Below are 21,548 nucleotides of genomic sequence, written 5' to 3'. Positions count from 1 at the left end.
AGTTTTAGCAGGACCGGATTGTCGAACCCAAAGGAACTAAAAGTACTAGTAATGACTGTCTTTTTATTATCTAGCCTAAGAATAAAGAGGTTTTTGTTTAGAATAAAGAGGTTTTTGTTTTAACTAACTAATTATCTAAACTAAGAATTCACAAAAAATAGAATTGGGGAATTACTTTTTGAAAAACGATTGAATTAAGACAATACCTAGGGAAAAATCTACCTAGACTTCACTTGTTATTCTGACTCCGAATTGGACGATTTATCCATTTAACTTGTTACGTAGAGATCCCTAAGTTATGTTATTATCCTTGTTCAAGACTAATAACGTCTAATCCCTAGATTGAATAATTGAGACTTTTCTCTAATTAACACCTTAGGGTTGCATTAATTCGATCTATGGATCCTCTTATTAGGTTTCACCCTAATTCGGCAAAATCTTGTCACCCTATCTCTAGGTGCGCAATCAACTTCGCTTAATTATGACAATTGTACTCTTTAGACAGGGTCTATTCCTCCTCTAAATAAGAGCTTATCTTGAATCATTATCCAGGGATATCAAAACAAGAATTAAGAACACATAATTAAGAACAAGTTAAATATTTATCATACGATTCAGAAAATAATAACAAGATTCGTCTTAGGTTTCATTCCCCTTAGGTATTTAGGGGATTTAGTTCATAACTAAAAAGGAAACATCTCAAAAAAATAATGAATACAAAACATAAAGAAAACCCAAAACTCCTAAAGGGAAATTGAGGGGAGATCTTCAGTCTTGATGGTGAATCTGGCTTCTGAGATGGATCAATCGGCTTCTCTTGAGCAGTTCCCTGCCTCCTTCTCTTTGTGTGTCCCTTTCTTCCTCTTATAGGGTGTATTTATAGGCTTTGGAATGCCTAAGAACCCTCAAAATTAGCCTTTTCCGAATTGGACTTAACTTGGGCTCGGCAGGGAGACGCCCGTGTGACACGCCCGTGTGCGGTTACTTCAGGCCGTGCTCGAACCTATTAGAATGGCACGGGCGTGTGTTCTACCCGTGTGAGTCATGCTTTGATTCTGCCAAAGTGACACGGCTTTGTGGTCTGCCCGTGTGAGGAGGTCCAGGCCGTGTTGATTTCGTACTTTGGCCCATTTTCTCCGTTTTTGGCCCGTTTCTCGTTCCTTTCGCTCTCCTATGCTCTCCTAAGTATATAACATGAAATTAAGGCATTAAGAGCATCGAATTCACCGATTCTAAGGAAAAATCACCCATAAAATGTGTTAAGCATGGGGTAAAAATATGTATAAATTACGGTTTGTCAATTACCATTTTACCCCTGACATTTACAATTTTTACAATTTAGTCCCTATTGCACAAAACACAAAATATTCAAAATTTCAAGATACCCATGTTTGGCCAAATATTCCTAGTGTTCATACAAGCCCATATATTTCATTTATTTCACATTTTAGTTCCTCAAATTATTATTTTTGTAATTTAGTCCTAATTACTCAAAATCATCAAAAACTCCAATACAAAATATGCTAATCTAAAACATATATTTCCTATATCATCATCAAACAACAAAATCACAAACTATCAACAATGGCATAACTCAAAATATTTATCAAAATAAAAAATTAAAGCTTGGGTCTTGAAAATTACTAAGCAACATCTCAAAAATGTAGAAATTATCAAAAACTGAACAAAAACGGACCTTGATTGAGCTTTATTTTAGCTTAACTTTTCTTTTTATTTTATTTAATTAAAACATATAATTTTAAAATAAAATAAGCACTAACCGTATATATCATTTAATTATGGTATATTTGCCACATAAACCCTTGTACGTTTCTTAGTCTAATCAATTAACTAATAGAAACTAACTTTTATAGCTTTTAAAATTTTGTCCTTTTTACTTAATTAATTATCTAAACGTTAAAATTTCTTAACCAAATTTTAATACTTAACCAAATTTTAATCGACCTTTTAATAACTCTATAAAAATTAATTAAATAATAAAATACTGTCTTGTTGGTCAAATTTGTGGTCTCGAAACCACTATTTCTGATACCATTAAAAATGGGTTGTTACAAACCTAAACATGTCCTTTGTCTAATTGGAAATGAGTAAATCGATTGAAAGATTAATATGACGCCTGTCAAGTCCAGTTGAAGAGATGTTTTGTCTTGAACATCGAAGCAAATGACTCCCAGAAAATAGAGACATAGATGTGACTAACTAGACTAACTACACTGACAGTAGATCGGACATGACTCAAGTAGAATAGATCCTAAATTTGCTTATGGATTTTTTTCAGTTGTGACATTCGTAGTTTGACATACCTTAATCCTGAGTGGATGAACTATGTACGTGTAGCTCATATAATTTAATGCAAGTAAAAGTTTGAGTTTAAATCGAAAAGGAATCAATAGTTAGTGTGATGGGTATACGACTTCTACAATACGTAACATCACTCACAATAGTGAAATTCATAACCCAAGGAATGGGTAAATGATATTGTCTCGTTGGAATTACATGATAGATGAAAAATAAACGTGGCTACAAGTTGTTTGTCGTTGTGATAAATGACTTAATTACTATTTGATAGTAATTTACTTTTCATGAAAGAAGATGTAATGGTTACCATTAGATAAAATAGGATAATATTGGAAGACCAGTTTTATCCCAAAGAGATTAAGAATATCCTATGAGAGTAACACACTTACGACAAGGTCATTGGACGAGCACTAATGAGTAGCTTTTATAATGGTATGTAATTAGGGAAAGCTTAGTCACGATACTATAATGGAATGACTTCATTACTAAATGAGTTTATAATTAATATGCGAAAAGTTGGAATTTAATTATAAATAATTTGAGCCTTAATTATATATATTCAATCGGTCCTTCTTCTAGCTCGTTAAAACCATAAATAAATTACGTATAGAATCAAATGAATAGGAATGAATGGAAATGATGAAGTTAGAGAAATGGGTCTCATTTGAAAATGAATGTGTTTTCTCATTAAGTGTGGAAATGAATTGAGAATTAATTTAAGTTTCTCAAAATATTATTTAAAAAATAATTGAAGTTTAAACATAAAATTCAATTAATTAGTCATTGTGATTCGTTGAATATGAAAATTAAATATATTTTCTCATAGATTTTTTTACTGTAAAGTTGTCATGACTTTAACGGGATTAGAATTATGTTGAAAAAATTATTTAATTGGAAGGAATTATCTTCTTTGGAAGTAAAAAATCTTACTTGCTTCGAAAACTCATTCTTTGCAGAAGTATATTGATCCATTATTAGTTCCACTAGTTCAACATTTGGTGGATAGTACTGGTAAACATTCTTTGGATCCTGAGTTTGAAGCTTATGAGTAGCAAGACAGTACATTGGTCTGAAAACTCATTGTTTGCAGAAAATATCATATGTTAAGTATGATATTTTCTCTTGTTATATTACAAGTAAAGGAGTGTCATTTGTCACCCGACATAGGAGACTCAGACATCCATCTAGTGAAATTTTTTCTAAAGTGTTTTCTATTTCTAATCTTTCTTTTGTCTTAGAGAATAAAAGTAGCTTGCATTATGAAGCTAGTAAACTTGGTAAATTTCATAAATTACCTTTTTTTTAAGTCCACTACAGTGTATCATACACTTTTGGAGCTTGTGGTTGTAGATGTTGGGGGGCCTGCTCTTGTGAGTTCAAATGATTTTTTATATTATGTGGCATTTGTTGATTTTTTCTCAATTTTTTTGGATTTATTTTCTCAAAAAGAAGTTTGAAGTATTATGGCCTTTTTTATTTTCATAAAAAGACTGGGAAACAAATTGGTTGCAGTTTTAAAGTTCTACTGTAACACCCCGAACACGACTTAGATGTTATGGCCAAATCCGGGTGTGTTACGAAAAAGGGTTTTGAAACTGGAGATACTTTGATAAATTCTTGTTTAGTTATTTTGATAAAACGTCCAAGTTTTATAAAACAGATTCATTTATATTTATATACTACTGAAACCGTTCCATGTTGTCCTTTAAAATTAACCATTTATTTCATAGCGAAAATTTAAAAATCATTTAAAACAAAAGCAAGCTCGTGTTACTATTTGTTAAAACCATTTGTTAGCGTAAAGTGTTTTTGTCAATGTTGCGAAAAAGAAAGCAAAATAGAGTCCAAATCCAAAATTGTAAACTACACAGTCTAGAGAGTCCCAAAAATTACAAACTCTCAAGAAAAACCAAATTTTAAAATAAAATCATTACTACTAAATAAAAACAATTCTCTGTCGAGTGGCCATCGCTGAGCCTACGTAGCACCAACCCGCCTAAGTTTGTGGATTACCTAAACAAAATAGAAAAATATATGTGAGTTTTCGTAAACTCAGTGAGTAACCCAATAGAAATAGTCATGCAACATACACAAAATTTCATGTACAGTCAGATACAGATTTGGACCTAAGTTCATAACAGATACAGATATCAGAATCAGATAAATTGAATAGATATACAGAATCCTACCCCTATCCTCTACACACGATCTCTGATCGTCCCATCCCACCATTTGGGGTTAAAAAACACCCACTCATGCCAACACACCATATAGTGTCTATACGACACATGACAGAATTATATGCAGTTAAGCTGCCAAATATAGACAAAAGGTCGTCATACAGATCACTTCCTCCACATATGTAAATCCCACCCCAAACACAGATACAGAATACAGAATTAACAGACTTAACATGCTCGTATACAAATATCATATATTCTCAAAATAGAACAGTCAGACATACCTATCAGTGTCCTACTTAGATCAGACTATCAGAATATCATATCACATGAGTTAGGGTTTGGTTAGCCCTTACCGACCCTACGGTAGGCCCACAGTTGATCGAAACGATCTGTGCGAACCTAGGGAAAATTTTAGAATCCTAGGCCTATATGCTCGTGTGGGCCCACACATCTAGCTTGGCCTTACCCGTGTGGCCCACACGGCCTACCCAAAACCTACACACCCGTGTGGCCCACACACCCAATCTGGCCCATCCCATGTGGCCCACATGGCCACACTCACACCGTCACACGACCGTGTCTCGCGCACGGCCACATCTATGACATTCACACAGTCGTGTCTCGCACACGGCCAACCACATGGCCAGGTACATGCCCGTGTGGCATCGACAGTGCCCTTTTTCAGCTTTCACTGAACCTCAATTTTTTGTGTTTAGGGTACACACCGAGTTTAATTTTAGAGAAGTTCCAAAGGTGATGATCTAGTACCCTTGAAGATAGCGACTCACAACAATCATTCTACTGGAGAAACACCTATTGACTCGTAATTCTCCCCAAAAAAATAGCAATCGCACAACAAAGATTTCCCTAAACCAAACTTGAAATTCTTGAATAAGAAAGTAGATGAAGAAAAAAGAAAGAAAGAAAACCCAGAGAAGAAACGTGAAAAGAACTGATTATTAAGGAAATAATCAAAAAGATTATCGCAACTCCATATTATCCCACTAATTAACAAATCCCCCTAAAACTGACGCACTACTCTCATCCACTACCACAGACTTCCACTTCCACTGAACTTCTACTATACCACCGAAACACTCCTAGGAGCAAAAATTAACATCAACGCTCGCATAGGGATTTGAACACAAGACCTCAAGGCAAGCTAACACCTTACCATTCAGACTAGCAGGCTCATTCTGATATAAGTTTACAAACAATGTCACATAAGCCTACCTAGTAGGGATAAGGCTAGGATAAAAAAACAAAATTTTCCCTAAATGGGACTTGAACCCAAGACCTCTCACACACACCTAGCACACTTAGCCACTGAAGCAGATACTCACTTGCGTCAAATTTCACCAAAAGTAGACTTAAATTATTTAGGGCATTACAGCTACCAACAGAATGAGCTAAGAAAGTTGGAGTGTTTGAAGCATATTTAAAGGCTCGAGTTATTCTTCACTGGTTTTTGTGTCATCAAATGTCAGAGAAAAATGGAATTGTTGAACGGTGACATCGATAAGTTGCAAAGATTGGCTTGACTTTGCTGGCTCGAGCTAAATTATTTTTTTCTTACTGAATTAATGCTTTCAACAATGCAGTCTTTCTCATGAATTGAATTCCTTCTAAAGTTGTCAGTGGCTTGACTCCTCATGAGAAAGTATTTGGGGTTGTATCAGATTACAAGGTAATAAGGACTTTCGACTATTTATGTTTTCAACATTTGAGAATGTTTAATAGATAGAATGTGAAATTTTAGTCTAGTCTTTATATCTATCTGTGGTATTCTTCATAGAATAAAGGTTATTATTGTCTTAACAAGTTTGGTCAAACTTGTAAAAACCTGGTTTCAGTGATGTTAGAAACAGTGGTTTCGAGACCACAATTTCGATAAGTGTGTAACACCTTAAATTTTAGGGCTAGAAGTTTTGGGTTTTGTGGTTAGGGTCAAGGAGTTGGTGGTGCCATTGAGTTTAGTGGCACATTTAAGTGTTAGAATAGGCCTGTTGGTCTGGTGGTTGAGTGAATGTTAGTATACCTCAAGGTTCTGGGTTCGAGTCTTTAGGAGCGTATTTTGGAGAAACATGTTTTTTTAGTTAATATCTATAACTATTTATTTTATTTTTGGTTTTATTTTATTTTTAATTTTTGGTCTGGAACGTGCTTTTAGCTTTTCTCTTTGGGTTTCTATTTTCTTTTTTACAGTGGTTGTGGTTTTTCTTCTCGTTCCTCTGGGAAGCAGGTTTTGCTGCACGTAAAACGAAAAATTTTGCTCTGCCGTCATTAAAATAGGTATGGGATTCAAAACTTGTTTATTTTATTTGCAAAACTGTTGATTTGCTATGGAATTTTGGCAATCTTTTAGCGTGTTGGTATTTGGGCATGTTAGGCTCGTGTTGATTGAAGTCGTCTGGAGGGTAGTGCGTTATGGTTGGTTTTAGAAGTGGCGTGACTGGAGGTCGTTTTAGTGACCAGAAAACTTGGGTTTTCAGGGTGTTTAAGGGTGGTTTCGTGACTACAGGGGCGGCCACATAGGCGTGTGCCTGTGCACACGGCCGTGTGGGATTGGGAATCAGGGTTTTTGTGTTGATCTAGGTGCTAGACGGACGTGTGTTCGATTTGGGGATTTCATCATTACTCACACGGTCGTGCCTCTTAAGCAAACGAGCATGTGAGTTTGGGGTTAGGGTTTGAGTGATTTGATGCTACATGGCCCGACCACACAGTCGTGTGGCTCATTCAAAGATTTAGAGTTTCCACACGAGCATGTGTTTTAGATACAAAGCCGTGTCTGGTGCGCACACAGGCGTGTGAGACCCTCACACTGCTGTGTCAGCCTTGTACTCAAATTTTGTACAAATAGACAGAGAGTAATACGGCTTGTCCCCAAGGCCATGTCCCTGGTCCACACTAGTGCATGCCTTAGTCAAACGGTCGTGTGTCTCTTTTCACACGTGTAACACCCCTTACTCGTACCCGAGACCAGGACGAGGTACGAGGCATTACCTGACATAAACAGGGTATTTCCAGAAAATACGAGTCATAAAATTCAATTTCAAATTAAAACCGATCAAACAAAATCATATTGTCCTTATCATGGACCTACGAGGCCCAAAACATACATTAAAAGTAATCCAGAACTAACCAAGAACTTTAGAAAATTCTAAGAAATTTTCTAGGTTTAAGCCTCACATGCCCGTATGGAGGCAATGCACACACCCGTGTGCATTGGGACACGCCTGTGTCCCCTACCCGTGTGAAATTACTAAAATTTATTTTTCATTTCGAACCTACAGGTGTTTTTACACGGCCGAGCACACGCCCGTGGCCAAAAACCTGGACATTCTGTTTATGACGTCATCACTCATTTAGGGGCACATGACCAAAGCACACACCTATGCGCTAAGCCGTGTCCTCCACACGGCCGTGTCTCTACCTGTGTGTTTACTACCATGCATACTAGCTTAGAAATTTTAGGTGCAGGGGACACACGGCCATTCAACATGCCCATGGGGCAGACCGTGTGTTACACACGGTCTAGACACACACCCATGTGTCTACCCATATGGAATATTTAAAGGTTATTTTCCAAGCCAATAGTCACCCATAGTCACTCATACATTCAAACATACTTTATAACATGCAACATGACATATTTAGGCACTCAATTATTCCCCACCATGGCACTTTCACATCTTTATAATATCATCCTATTGCACATTCATTTGTTGCATCATTTAAAGGCATTCCACACCAATCTCTTGCATTATTAAACTTGTTATCATGACTTCAAATTTTGCATTCATAGTTATAGTCTTTTTAAGCCATTAGGTCATCTCTTATCCTTTAGCACCCAATTCATACTTTACGATACATTCATAGATCAACAACATATCACATCATTATCATGCACTCGTTAAGCAATAATATATCCTACCATCAAAACACTATCACATGCATGCATGGTAATTAGATTACAACCCAAATGATCAAATATGAGCCATATCACATGGCCATTACAAAATGAATCATCATTAACATAGGCCTTCACAATTTGGCCAAATAGCATGACACATACCATAAAATGACCAAGTTTCCTATACATGCCATACTCAAAATAATAATTTCTCTATACCCAATAGTCTTTTGATAGTGTGATCAAATACTCCGACAGCTTCTGATCCCTAAGCTACTTGACGAAACTACAAAGGATTGAAAGAGAGGGGAGTAAGCATTAAAGCTTAGTAAGTCCACATACAAATAATATGAAATGATACTAAAGATTTAGCATGCAATACATAGCAAATTATGCATAAGAGTATTCATAATTCAGACCTTTTTGCTTATTCATCATACACACATATATACTTGCTCATTGTAAACCGAACTTTATCAAGGCATTACTCATAGGTTTAGTATACATACCTATACCCGTCGTAAAGTATTGATAACCATACCTCTTTCATATGTCCTCATTGGGGCTTTCATCACATTTATTTCATTACCCGTTGAACACTCATAAAACTATTGAATACGCAGAAACTTGCACCTAAGTGCCACATATACATACATAGCCAAAGCTACCTTATAATATGTATACATCGATAATGAACTCGGACCAACTCAACAAGCTAGAATGTCACATGCATCGCATCTATAATGAACTCAGACCAACTCAACGAGCTCGAATGCTCGCATCTATAATGAACTCGGACCAACTCAACGAGCTTGGATGCTTCACATATATCACGAACTGATACCAACTCAACAAGTTCGGATTTCTCACATATATCACAAACTCAGATTTCTAAATTCCTAGTGACATGTCACTTGTATCCTAAACTATTCCTAAGGTTCAAACGGGATTTTCCACACTTGCATATAATATCTTTATTGCACTTACTCGTGACATCGTATGTAATGGCCATAAAAACATATAAATCATATTCACAATACAATATTTATCATAATATATTAAAGCATTAAAATCATATTACAATGCCATATTATTTGCATATGTACTTACCTCGATACAAAATGATAATAATCGAGCCTAATTGTCGTATACTTTATTCTTTCCTCGATCAAGTCCCGGTTCACATTTTTCTTGGTCTATAATGCCAAATTTAACTTATTTATTATTCACATTATTCAAATGGGTCCATAAATCATACATTTGCAAATTTACATTTTCACCCCTAAACTCTCACATATTTACGATTTAGTCCCTAGGCTCATAAAATGGAATGCATGCATTTTCTTGGTTACCCAAGCCTAGCCGAACCTTTATAATGCTCATATTAGCTCATATTTTCTTTTATTTCACATATTACTACTCACCTTAACACTTTTACAAACAAGTCCCTTGTTTAGGTGTTTTCATTAAAAATCACCTAGTAAAAGATGTTTATCATGCCTCAAACATTCATATTCCTCCATTAATCATCAAAATACTTGCATGTCGTACATGGGTCAAATTTCATACATGAACCCTAGCTTAAAATATAGCTAAAAATGGGTAGATCATGCTTCGAGGACTTAAAAAATACAAAGAACATTAAAAACAGGGCTAGGATACACTTACAATCAAGATTGGAAATGTTGAACAAACCCTAGATATAGTGTCTTGCAATTTTCAGCAATGAAGGAAGAAGATGGACACCAATTTTGACTTATTTTTCCCTTTTTATTCTTTTAATTACCAAATAACCAAAATACCCCTAAGGTTTCTCTTTTACATTTTTCCTATGCATGTCCGTTTTTGTCCAAAATTATAGAAATTGGTCAAATTGCTAATTAGGACCCTCAAATTCATAATCTAAAGCAATTTCATGCTTAAAGCTTCTAGAATGCAAGTTTTGCACTTTATTCAATTTTGTGCCTAAAATGCAATTAGACATTTTATGCATAGAATTTTTTCATGAAACTTTCACACATGCATGCATTCATAACACAACCCTCATAAGAATCATAAAATAATCATTTCTATCTCAAATTTGTGGTCTCAAAACCACTGTTCCGGCTAGGCTCTACTTCGGGATATTACAACTCTCCCCCTTCTAGGGATTTTTGTCTACGAAAATATTACTGGTAAAAAGGTTTGGGTATTGTTTTCTCATGCTCTCCTCGGGCTCCCATGTAGCCTCTTTAACCCTATGTCTTTGCGATAAAACTTTCACAAGAGCAACACTTTTGTTTCACAATTGCTTGACTTCCCAAGCCATGATCTTAACAGGTTCCTCACTATAAGTCATGTCTGGTCTGATTTCAACTTCAGTCGGTACAATCACATGTGAAGGGTCAGATTTATAGCGGTGCAACATGGACACATGAAACACATCGTGAATCTTTTCTAATTCAGTCAGCAAAGCCAATCGATAAGCAACAAGCCTTATCCTTTCGGTAACCTAAACTTGCCTTTTCTACCGAATCTTAAAACCTTCTTCCATGGGGATACTTTCAAGAATACCTTATCACCAACCTGATATTCAATTTCTTTCCTTTTCAAATCTGCATACGACTTTTGTCAATCCAACACTACTTTCAAACAGTCACGAATTACTTTCACTTTTTCTTTGGTTTCCTTAATCAAATCTATCCCATGAATCTTATTCTCCTTAAGATCAGTCTAATACAATAGTGTACGACATTTACGGCCATACAAAGCTTCATAAGGTGCCATCTTCAAACTCATCTGGTAGCTATTGTTATAGGCAAATTCAACCAAAGGTAGGTACTTTTCCCAACTACCTTGAAATTCAAGAATACAACATCTAAGCATATCCTCAAGTGTCTGGATTACTCTCTCAGATTGTCGAACAGTCTGTGGATGAAAAGCGGTACTAAAATTCAACTTTGTACCCAAATCTTCTTGTAACTTTTTTCAAAACCGCGAAGTGAACCTTGGATCCCTGTAACACCCCTATCCCGTATCCGTCGCCGGAATAGGTAAAGGGGCATTACTGGACTTGAAACTCATATCAGAACAGTAAAAATTTTGAATTTTTTTTTTTTTTAGAAATAAAGAACATTCCTTTAGATAAATACTAAAGACAACCAGGGATACAATTTAAACTTCTATAAGTACACATTCAAAAGATGCCATTTTCGCATGGCTTATATACATTAACCAAAATATTCTTTTGCCACTAGTCTATTCTACACATGCCATAAAATAACCCAAAACATAACAATACCAAGCAGTGGATAGTGATAGTGTAACAAGTTGCTGACGATCCCCGAGTCTGTAGCTTCCAAATGAGATCTATAAAACAGAGGAAACAAAGTAAACGGAGTAAGCATTACAATGCTTAGTAAGTTTTAAGCAGTGTCAACAGATAACAATCAAATTATAATATGGTTGTTCGTATTTTTTTATTTCACTCTTCCTTTGGGTATATCATCCCTTTACCGAATATGCACATCTCATCATATACAATAGGCAGATAGACTTTCACCTAAAAGTAAGCTCATGTAACATAGATATATTGTATAATTTCACATAACCTTTCACACTGATCCGATGCCACATAATTATAGGAATAGTCTCATAGATTGCTCACGTATGCGTCACATAACTACCTTATGATTTAGATCAAATCAAGCTCACATATAGACTCGGAGTACATACCTGTTTAACCTTTCGCATTGAATATATTTATAAGCAATTCTTATTGCAAAGTCTTATAGCTTTAAACTCTACTCGGATTATCGACGAGACCTTTAGCTCCGATGAAATCTCCACACGAAGTCAGCGAGTCTTAACCCGGATATAGTCACCACATATAGTCATCGGGTCTTAAATCCCGGATTTACATCACAGAATTTCATGCATATTTATTCACATGTTATAGCATTCACATCGACTATCATATTTGTAATTCATTTGCCTCATCAAATATCTAATAAAACACACCTTCCACAGTTTGTCATTTGGCCACAATATATATATACACTTTCACGTTCATCACATTGGCCATTCAAATTATCTCATATATACACATTCACATTCATCACATAAAATCCTGAATCAAAATATAAATTTTCATATATTCACATCACAATTATCCAAATATACTTCATATCCCACATATACTTTCATGTATACACTTTGTCTTGGTGAATCTACATCTATCATTTTCCAATGAATAATTCAATTTCAAGCCATACTATCATTTCATATTTGAATACTTATAAACTTACAATTTCACAATTTTAATATCAAAGATCCATCTAACACTCATATATCATTTTATAATGTCACAAATTAGAATTCACGTATGGGTTTAATCAATAGCTTATGAGCACCTAAAACAAGTTTTATCAATGTTTACAACATAATCACAAATTCTCTACAAGCTGTTTTCCTGAGCAATAGTCGTTAAATTATTTGTAACTGGAGCTACGAAACTCCAAATGATGTGCCGTTAATTTTCCATGAAAATAGACTCGTATATCTTCTATCCACAAAATTTTCAGAATTTTTGGTTTGGCTAATCAATACCAGATTTTTCTTAAAGTTTCCCCTATTTTACTGCTTGACTATTCTGACTACTCTTTACTAAGAACTGAATTTCTCATTGTACAGAATTCAAAATATGTTTTCGTTTATTTTGTTTGAAACTAGACTCATTAAGGAGTCTAAGAATATAAATCTTATCTTATAATCATTTTTGTACGATTTATAATGATTTTCCAAATACTAAACAGGGGATTTCGGAGCCATTCTGACTCTGTCTCACACAACTTTAAAAAAAAAATCTCATTATCGGCAACCCCTTTACTTACACGATTTCTTTTATACGAAACTAGACGCATCAAACTTTAATTACATAATCTATTCAGCCTTTAACTCAATTCCCACAATTTATGGTAATTTTTCCAAAACACGCTCATCGCTGCTGTCCCGAAAGCAGATTTATACAAATTTACTCAGAAAGCTCTTATTCACATATTTAAAACATAATATCATATATGCCATCATTTAGAAAAGTTATTGACCTTAACGTATATGCTTAATTCATATTCATCCCATTTAAAAACTTAAAACTTACAAATGAATCAAACTCAAATACTTAAGAACTTACCTCGGAAGTTGTCGAACGATTACAGATCGACTATTCCTTTAGGTAGCTTTTTCTCTTATCCGAATTAGACTCCCTAAGCTCTTGAGCTTGAATAAACAAATTTAATCTATTACAAACCAATTATACAAACTCATGGCCGAATACAACAAGAAGACTAACTAGATTCTACTAGCCACTCATTGCTCTATTATTAACCTTACTTAATTATAAACACATTCGGCAACTACCTCAACCTTATTTAATACAATTAACACCGAATTCCTCATGTAAAAAGTACCATTGCCGAATATCATTTAGTTCACAAGGTCCTAATTTCAAAAATTTGACAAGCTCATACCCATTTCCTACTAATTCCATCATTTTAACATAGGTATGGCAAAGCTAAATTCCATTCTTCCATTAGTTTGCATTTAACTAAATCATGCCTTAATGTTAAGCACATTCGACAATGGTGCAAACATCAATTAACAAACAAACATTATCAACCCATTTTTTTTTATTACACGTTTTCTCCAATTTAACACCCCCAAATTATCAAACTTATAACAAGTTTAAAACTCATCTAATGACCATTTATAAACTAAAGCATCAATCATTCAAATTCAACTCATCACAACATGGCCGAATACACATTTCTCCTACTTCCATTCTAAATAAAATTTTATCAAGCTTCCATCTTCATTTAACTATGTACCATTTAGAACTATCAATACTTTACACCCTTTAACAAATTATAATCAATTGCCAAATGCATCTTTGACAATTTAAACCACACAACTCAAATTCTTACAATTTAAGCTTAGAAATTTCTATTCATGTGAATTTTAGCAACATGGAGTCCATTAAACACTCCAAAATTCCATTTGAACAACAATTGTTCAACCTTCTAGCATAATTTCAATCTGACAACAAGCATTATTTAACATTCGGACATCAAAGAACGAATTTAATCCTCATCAATTCAATCAATATCAAGTGTCCTAATTTGGACATTAGTAGTCTTAAATAAAACCACAACAAATCAAACTTGAAAATTTTCACAGTTAATATCATAAAGAAAAATTTAGAGAACCAACAAGCTTACCAAGATTTTCCCGCTTCTCCTACCTTCTACCGTCTCCATTTTTCTTTTTGTTGCAGCCCTCTTTTTCTTCTTCGATGGATTACCGAGTTACTTGAAATTTCAGCTACCTAACTAGCTAAAATCATAGTTTTTCCTGCATGCATGCGACACCAAGCCTTCTTCCAATCGGTTTTCTAGCAGAACAAATATGGAAGAAAACTAAAACTCCATTCCTCCTTTCTTTCCAAACGGTGAAGAAAAATAAAGAAAGTGGAAGATGAGACCAGTTTTTATGTTTCATTCATTTCATATTATAAAACCAATTATCAATATTTTACTAATATAAAAAGCACAAAGATACAAATTTCCCTTCATCATTGCCGTCCACTAAAATAAAAGGGGTCTAATTGACATGCAAGCCCCACATTTTAGCCATGTTAACAATTGGCCACTTTAAGAAAAAGACTTCTAAAATTTTCCTTTATACAATCAAATCCCAACTAAATAATTTAGCATCCAATTAACTAAATTAGACCACCCAACTTTCACAATAGATAATTCACATAACAAAAACACTGAAATTAATATTTTACAAAATTTTTGACTAGGTTTTGTGGTCCCGAAACCACTTCTCGACTAGGGTCAATTTACGACTGTCACAATCCCTATCTGAAATAATCGATAAATGTACTCCATGAAGTCTCACAATCTTAGAAATATATCAAGTGAATAATCAACGCGTATAGGTATAAAATGAGCCGACTTAGTCAATCTGTCAACCACTACCCATACGGCATCTTTCTCTCTTGGTGTCAACGGCAAGCCTGTCACAAAGTCCATAGCAATTCTATACCATTTCCATTCGGGAACTAAGATAAGTTGAAGTAAACTTGAAAGTACCAGGTGTTCAGCCTTTATTTGTTGGCAAATCAAGCATCTCGATATAAATTCAGATATATCTTTTTTAATGCCATTCCACCAATACATTTTCTTTAAATCATTGTACATCTTTATGCTACCCGGGTGAACTGACATTCCTCCATTATGAGCCTCAAGCAAAATATCCTGGATCAACTCAGCATTCTTAAGAACATAAATCCTTCTACGGAACCTCAGACAACCATCAGGATCTCTCTGGAAATCTGATTCACAACTCGACTCACTCCTAGCTTTCTTAGCTTGCAACTCTTTATCGGCTTTCTGAGCATCACAAATCTGTTGAAGAAAAGTCAGTCTAGCATTTAACTCTGCTAGAATAGCACCATCATGAGATAGGGCTAGCCGAGCGTTCATAGCTCTCAAAACAAATAAAGACTTTCTGTTTAAAGCATCGACAACCACATTTGCCTTACCGGGGTGATAATCTATCACAAGCTCATAATCCTTTAACAATTCAAGCCACCTTCGTTGTCTCAAGTTCAAGTCCTTTTGAATCATCAAATATTTAAGACTTTTATGGTCTGAATAGACATGGCATTTCTCCCCGAATAGATAATGCCGTCAAATCTTCAAAACAAATACAATAGCGGCTAATTTTAAATCATGAGTAGGATAGTTCTTCTCATGGGGCTTTAGTTGCTTCGAAGCATAAGCTACTTCCTTACCTTCTTGCATAAGGACACAACCTAGTCCATTCAAGGATGCATCACTATAAACCACAAATTCTTTCCTTGATTCCAGTTGTACTAACACTGGTGCCTCAGTTAACAACGCTTTCAGTTTCTCAAAGCTCTGTTGGCACTTCTCTATCCATTTGAACTTAACATCCTTTCACAATAACCTCATCATTTGGGTGGCTATCATTGAAAATCCTTTCACAAACCGTCTGTAATAACCAGCTAAACCCAAAAAGCTCCTAACTTCAGTTACATTCTTTGGCAATTTCCATTCGACAATAGTAGAAATCTTACTGGGATCAACTCGTATACCATCTCCTGAAACAATTTTACCTAAGAACCCAACCTCTCAAAGCCAAAACTCGCTTTTACTAAACTTGGCATATGACTGTTTATCCCTCAAAGTCTGCAAAATATTTCTCAAATGCTCGGCATGCTCTGCCTCATCTCTAGAATAAATCAGAATATCACCGATAAACACCACAATAAACTTATCTTAATATGGCTGAAAAATCCAGTTCATTAATTCCATAAACATGGCAGGAGCATTCGTTAGCCCAAATGGTATAACAAGAAACTCATAGTGGCCATACCTCGTGCTAAAGGCAGTTTTAGGCACATCAGCCTCTTTCACTCATAACTGGTAGTATCCGGACCTCAAGTCTATCTTAGGGAACCATGTCGCTCCCTTCAGTTGATCGAACAAGTCATCAATTCTTGGAAGAGGATTTTTATTTTTTATTGTCACCTTATTGAGCTACTGATAGTTAATGCATAATCTCATAGAGCTGTCCTTCTTTTTCACAAATAGTACGAGAGCACTCCACGGCGAAAAGCCTTGTCTTGTAAAACCCTTGTCGGTCAGTTTTTGTAACTGTGACTTCAATTCTTTTAGTTCAGTTAGGGCCATCCTATATAGGGGTAATAGAGATAGGTGCCGTCCCTGGCATTAGCTTAATACTAAATTCAACTTTTCTAACTGGAGGTAAACCCAGCAATTCCTCCGGAAATATGTCTACATACTCACATACAACCAGCACTGATTTGATTTTCAATTCAGACTCCTTTGTATTCAATATATATGCCAAATAAGCTTCATACCATTTTCTCATATATCTTTGAGCAACCCTCAAAGATATCATCATTGGTGACTTATCTGCATCATCTGATTCAACCCGAAGAATTTCACCATTTTCACATTTTAGTTCCATAACTTTCTGTCTACAATTCACTATAGCCTCATGTAGTGTCAACCAATCCATACCCAGTATGACATCAAATTCGTCAAACGGTAACAACATCAAGTCAGCCGGAAAATAATAATCTTTAATTATCAAAGGATATTTCTTACATACTTTATCAACTATCGCATGCTTTCCTAACTAGTTAGACACTTTAATTACAAATTCTGTAGACTAAATAGGTATATTCATACTAGATGCCAATTTCATACACACATATGAATGAGTAAGCCAGGGTCTATAAAAGCAACAACATTAATATCATAGAGAGAAAATTTACCAGTGATCACATCAGGAGAAGTTGCATCTTCGCGTACACGTATGGCATAGGCTCTAGCTGGAGCCTTAGCTTCAAACTTCATTGCTGTGTCTCGCGTTACATTCTTACTATCAGACCCTTTCCCAGTATTTCTCGAGGGCCTTCCCAAAGAAGCTGTGCCACTCGGCCTCGAGTTCTGAAATCTTTCTTTCTCTACCATCTCGAGATAGTAGTGGTCTTGAGAACCACACTTGAAACAAGATCCTTCACTCACGCTACAGGTGCCAAAATGAAATCTACCACATTATGGGCACTCGGGGTTGGAAGGTTTAACGTTACCTACACTTGCCACAGATGTAGCCTAAGATCTAAAACTCGAATTTTGCTTTCTACGATTCCTGTATGAATATCCAGCTGGCATATGTGAACGAGAATACATCTCTCTAGATTTCTTAGACTAGGATGGCAATGACTTACTCATGTACCTCTTTCTTGTATATCTTGCATCAGACTCGGCTTCTTCCTCTCTTTAACCAAGTCTTCGGCTTTCCCAACCCGTTCAACAAGTACCACAAATTATTTGAACTCAAGAATACCTAATAATGTCTTAATATCCTCATTGAGCCCATCTTCAAGTATTCTACACATCTTAGCTTCAGAGGATACACACTCCCAAGCATATTTCTAAGTTTGACAAATTCCCTCTCATATTCACTGACTGTCATTCGACCCTGTTTCAATTCTAGGAATTCCTTATGCTTCTGTTTGATGAATCTTTCACTAATGTATTTCTTTCGAAATTCCTCCTGAAAGAATTCCCAAGTAACCTGATAAACTGTAATTTATACATATTTTTACCCCATGTTTAACAGATTTTATGAATGATTTCCTATTAGAATTGGTGAATTCGATGCTCCTAATGCTTTAATTTCATGTTTTATACTTAGGAGAGCATAGGAGAGCGAAAGGAATGAGAAACGGGCCAAAATTGGAAAAAATGGGCCAAAGTATGAAATCAACACGGCCTGGACCTTCTCACACTGGCAGACCACACGGCCGTGTCAATTTGGTAGGCTCGAGCACGGTCTGAAGTAATCGCAAACATGACACATTACACGAGCGTGTCCCTGCTGAGCCCAAGTTGAGTCCAATTCGGAAAAGGCTAATTTTGAAGGCTCTTAGGTATTCCAAAGCCTATAAATACACCCTAGAGGAGGAAGAAAAGAGAGACACAGAATAGGGAGTAAGGAATTACTCCAAGAAAGCCAATTGATCCATCTCAAAAGCCAGATTCATCATCAAGACTGAAGATCTCTGCTTAATTTCCCCTTCAGGAGTTTTGGGTTTTCTTTATGTTTTGTATTCTTTATTATTCTGAGATGTTTTTTATTTAGTTATGAACTAAATCCCCTAAATACCTAATGGGAATGAAACCTAAGACGAATCTTGTTATTATTTTCTGAACTGTATGATAAATATTTAACTTGTTCTTAATTATGTATTTTTAATTCTTGTTTTGATATCACAGGATACTGATTCAAGATAAGCTCTTATTCAGAGGAGGAATAGACCCTGTCTAGGAGTACAGTTGTCATAATTAAGTGGAGTTGATTGCGCGCCTAGACATAGGGTGACTAGATTTTGCTGGATTAGGGTGAAACCTAATAAGGGGATCCATAGATCGAGTTAATGCAACCCTAGGGTGTTAATTAGAGAAAGGTCTCAATTATTCAATCTAGGGATTAGACGTTATTAGTCTTGAATAAGGATAATAACATAACTGAGGGATCTCTACGGAACTAGTTAAATGAATAAATCGTCCGATTCGGAGCCAGAATAACAAGTACAGTCTAGGTGGATTTTTCCTTAGGTATTGTCTAAATTCAATCGATTTTCCCAAAAGCGATTCCCCAATTCCATTCTCTGTGAATTCTTAGTTTAGATAATTAGTCAGTTAAAATAAAAACCTCTTTATTCTTAGGCTAGATAATAAAAAGACAGTCACTACTAGTACTTTTAGTTCCCTTGGGTTCGACAATTCTGACTTGCTAAAACTATACTACTGTTCGATAGGTACACTTGCTTACATCGTAATAATAGTTAGTTTCAAGAACGATTAATTGTAAATATTTAAAACCTATCATGAAACCACGCGATCAAGTTTTTGGCACCGTTGCTGGGGAACTAAAATATTAGGAACACTCAATTTTTATTACTTTAGCCATTTATTTTTCTTTCAATCTAATTTTATTTTTAATTTTATTATAATTTACTAATTTTATTTTTCTTTCTTCTAACAGGTTTTTATAGTTTATGACTAGAAGAAACCAGTCAGGACCACTACTTTTTGACGAAGAAATCGATCTTTTGATGAAGAAATCGATCGCACAGTCCGCAGAAACAAAAGAGAAATAAGGCGAAGCCTAATATACACAGAGAATGAGCAAGAAGACGATACTCAACCCCTAACCGAAGAGATGGTTGAAACCAAGACAATTAGCTACCTCTTGCAATTGCGGCCAATCAAAATCCTGCTCCACGCACTATGTATGATTATGCTAAACCTTCTTTAACAGGAACTGAATCGAGCATAGTTAGACTTGCTGTAGCTGAAAATACTTTTGAACTAAAACCTAACATTATTCAAATTATACAGCAATTTGTTCAGTTTGATGGTTTGCAAGATGAAGATCCCAACGCTCATTTAGCCAACTTCTTAGAACTATGCGATACATTTAAAATTAATGGTGTTTCTAATGATGCCATTCGTCTTCCATTATTCCCTTTTTCGTTGAGGAACAAAGCTAAACAGTCTTTGAACTCATTACCACGAGGGTCAATCACTACTTGGGAACAAATGGCCGAAAAATTTCTATTAAAATATTTCCCGCCGGCTAAAACAGCCAAATTACGTAATGATATCTTTTCGTTTGTACAGATGGACTTAGAAACTCTTTACGATGCATGGGAGAGATACAAGGACTTACTGAGAAGGTGCCCTCACCATGGGTTACCGCTTTGGCTTCAGGTTCAAACATTCCATAATGGCCTGAATCCTTCGACTCGGCAAATGGTTGACGCAGCTGTTGGCGGAACCATCAATAATAAAACACCTAAAGATGCTTATGAGTTCATAGAGGAGATATCATTGAATAACTATTAGTGGTAAGTCATGAGGACAAAACCAAAGAAACAACCGGTGTTTATAATGTCGATTCGGTCACCATTGTCTCTAATCAGGTAGAACTCTTGAATAAGAAAATTGATGGTTTTCAAAGTTCTTCAGAGGTTCACCCAGTAATGTAGTGCGAAGCAAGTGGAGGTGGAACAAACCATTCGGAATACCAACCTTATGGCTACAACATGGATAATGAGCAATTAAATTACATGGGTAATAATCCTCAACCTCAAAACAATCCATATAGTAACACTTATAATGCAGGTTGGAGGAACCACCCAAATTTCTTATGGGGAGGCCAAGGAAATCAGCGAACACCTCCGGGCTACCAACAACCACCCTATCAACAGGAAAAGAAGCCGAACCTTGAAGAGATGCTCACAAAGTTTATCTCGGTGTTAGAAACCCTTTTTCAGAACACCGAGACAACACTTAAAAATCAACAAGTGTCGATCTAAGGGCTCGAAACTCAGATAGGCCAACTTTCCAAACTAATCTCTGAACGACCACAAGGGAGCTTGCCAAGTAATACTGAACCTAACCCAAGGGAATAGCTCAACGCGATTAATGTTCAAGATGAAGAAGGATTTGTTGAGCCTGAGC

General features: G+C 35.6%; 1 non-coding gene across 1 annotated transcript; it reads right to left on the bottom strand.

Moving 5' to 3' along the window:
• Positions 1–20,672: 20,672 nt before the first annotated feature.
• Positions 20,673–20,779, bottom strand: LOC128292473 (small nucleolar RNA R71). The gene has a single exon (XR_008282458.1). It is a non-coding gene; the product is annotated as a small nucleolar RNA R71 (small nucleolar RNA).
• Positions 20,780–21,548: the final 769 nt, after the last annotated feature.

The sequence above is a fragment of the Gossypium arboreum genome, chromosome 4 (assembly GCF_025698485.1).
Source record: "Gossypium arboreum isolate Shixiya-1 chromosome 4, ASM2569848v2, whole genome shotgun sequence".
Lineage (NCBI taxonomy): Eukaryota > Viridiplantae > Streptophyta > Magnoliopsida > Malvales > Malvaceae > Gossypium > Gossypium arboreum.
This window is presented reverse-complemented; position numbering and strand designations above follow the sequence as displayed.